Genomic DNA, 3195 nt, shown 5'->3' with positions numbered 1-3195 from the left:
GTTCTACAGCTGGAGGTAGGCCCTGGGAGGTGGAGAACACAGTACCGGCCCTATCTCTAACATTAAACCACTTCACAGGTAAGTGCATGAGCTTGGCTTTGATCTCCTAAGTGGGGAGGAAGATAGGATCTGTTGGATGTTTCCAGTTATGTGCAAAGGTCCTAGGAACATTTACGCTCAGCCCCCCCATAAAGCACCCATAGGCAGGACAGTGCAAAGCTCATGCTCCAGTTAGCTCAGCTTTGGAGCGCAAGAATCAGTGCTCAGTATGAATATCTCTGATCTAAGAGTCATAACATGCACTGGACATTTCACTTCAGTTCTGGTCCCTGAATAAAATAATATTTAGCACTTTTCATCTCCAACGTACTTTACACACATCATCTAAGTCAGTGGCTCTCAGCCTTTCCAGACTACTGTACCCCTTTCAGGAGGCTAATTTGTCTTGCCTACCCCAAGTTTCACCTCACTTAACTACTTGCTTATAAAATCAGACATAAAAATACAAAAATGTAACAGCCACTAGTACTGAAAAATTGCTGACTTTCTCATTTTTACCATATAATTATAAAATAAACCAACTGGAATATAAATATTGTACTTACATTTCAGCATATAGTATATTGAGCAGTTTAAACAAGTCATTGTATGAAATCTTAGTTTGTACTGACTTCACTAGCGCTTGTAGCCTGTTGTAAAACTAGGCAAATATCTAGATGAGTTGATATACCTCCTGAAAAACCTCTGCGCACCCTCAGGGGTATGCGTACCCTGTGTGAGAACCACTGATCTAAGTCATGAAACTTTTCTGCACCAGATCGGGGAAACTGAAGCAAAAGAGGCACAAAAGAGGTCGAATTCCACCGTCCCAAAGAACAGCCCAAAAGGTGAAAACTAAATTAGATTTTTTTAAATTCAGGTTAATAATGGCAGGTGAGGAATTTCAAAAGAACCTAAGGCAGTTAGCCGCTCCAGACTCAAAGGGTGCCTACCTCCCTTGTGTTCCCTTGAAATTCCCAGCCAGAGAGTGTAGAACGGGACTGAACTGAAACCCCAGAGCCAAAAACATCTGGACTTTGTGGGGGTTTGAAAATACAGGCAAAGGCCATTTAAATTAGAATGATTGACATAGCACCCAAAAGTGTGCTTGGCGCTTTATAGGCATATTAAAAAGGCACATCCCTGCCCCAAAGCACCTACAATCTACGGGCCAGATTTTTTTAGAAATTCAGCAGCAGCTGCCTTTGTTATAAGTGGGGGATTCTCAAATGTTCCCTGTAGGAGCTGAGAACTTTGGAAAATCTGGAACCTATCTCTATGTTTTATATCAACGGTGTCCCTTTAAATATTGTTTTCTTATGTTAAGGTCACAAACCAATGTTTCGTGAACAGGAAACGCAGGGAACTCTAACTGTTATATTTAACCCCACAGCGGAAAAGTGAGTTGAGCAAGAGAAAGAAAATGTCAGATCATGCCCGAGCCAGGTTGATGAAACATAACAGCAGAAGCAGCACCCCTCCTCTGCACTTACTGTGCCAATTTACCGCAAGAAATAAAGGAACCAACTCACTTCAGAGAAGGTGCCCCGCACTTTGCAACGTCTGAAAGCCTCTCCCGAAGGCACTGCTGGAAGGTAAGTGCAGTTTACACCTCGGTTGCTTTTTTATTCCTGAGGCGGATTTAGCCCCAAATCTGCTGCAAAACCCTGAACTGATCTACTCTTCTGCACAAAGAAATAGTTCCCATGTTGCTTAAAAAAAAAAGTTTGTCTAACTTGGCTCCCAATTTGATTTAATCAGGGCTGGATTTTTCAGGGGTGCCAAACATTTCCAAAAATCAGGCCCCTAGTGGAAATGTTTTGATCTTGATATTAACGGGCTCATGCAAGCGTCTCAAATGCAATCAGTCGTGTAACTGCTGCGGCTGAGTTAGTGCACGTCTTGCTACTTGAAAAACCCCAGTAACAACCAGAGAGATCCCAAACCCACTCTGCTCTTTAGCTGAATAGGATGCCTCACGAGTGCTCTTTGCTGTCAGGGTAGCCTGCCTTTCTGCTTGTCACCTCTCTCTCCCTTGGATCGGTATCACTGCAGGACAGCTCAGTAAGACCAGACCGAGGAGGCAGCATGCTCTGGAGAAACAAACAAGAGTTTGGGAGGGTCTCCAGTTCTAATCCTGGCTTTGTCACTCACCTGATGTGTGACCTTGGGCCCACTCAATTTAGGTGGGATTTTCAAAAGCTTCTAAGGGAACTAGGCACTTAATTCACTCTCCTTCACCCAGGCATCTAAACCCCTTAGGCATTTTTAAATGCAATCTCTTCCCCAGTCTGTGCCTCAGTTTCTCCATCTATAAAGCAGGGATAACACTAACCTTTCCCATCTACCTCACTGTGGTGGTGTGAAGATAAGTTGCCCATAAAGCCCATACAGCATGCCTATTTGCTAAGTGTCATTAAAGCCACATGACCCGATCTGCTGCAGAAGCTTCTGTTTCATTTCATTATGGGCAAAAGACAGATTCACATCACAAACCTCCCAAAGTTAGGAGCCAAACTCTGTGAACTGGGCCAGTCCTTAAATAGCAGTGTCGGTTTGCAGATCAGAACCCTTTTATGTTGATATATTTTTAGAGGGAAGCCTGTAAAAATTGGACTAAAAGCGCCTGTTTGAGCGATCTTTATTTTAGTTTGTACTGACAATCTTCTGGCCTGGTAACTCGTTTCCTATGAAGTCTGGATGCTTATCAGCATCTCTGTCTAACCATTACAAAACATCAGTGGTTTGAGCATTGGCCTGCTAAACCCAGGGTTGTGAGTTCAATCCTTGAGGGGGCCACTTAGGGATCTGGGGCAAAATCAGTACTTGGTCCTGCTAGTGAAGGCAGGGGGCTGGACTCGATGACCTTTCAAGGTCCCTTCCAGTTCTAGGAAATAGAATATAACATGCTGAAGTTAACGTGCTATCTCACCATCACTCCCCAGTCCCGCCTAACCTCCCCCTCTTAGTGTGAAACAGTTAACTACTTTAGTTCCCATGCAAATATCATTTGTTTAGAATGAACAGAGAAGAGCAGCCTCTGGGGACAGCCTCAGGCAATGTATAATGAGAGGAAGGGCGGCCTGGGGGTAGGCAGGGCCAGCTCTGGCTTTTTGGCCGCCCCAAGCAAAAAAAAAAACAAAAAAAAAACCGGGG

This window comes from Terrapene carolina, unplaced genomic scaffold, assembly GCF_002925995.2.
Source record: "Terrapene carolina triunguis isolate 2854851 unplaced genomic scaffold, T_m_triunguis-2.0 Scaffold552, whole genome shotgun sequence".
Lineage (NCBI taxonomy): Eukaryota > Metazoa > Chordata > Testudines > Emydidae > Terrapene > Terrapene triunguis.
This window is presented reverse-complemented; position numbering follows the sequence as displayed.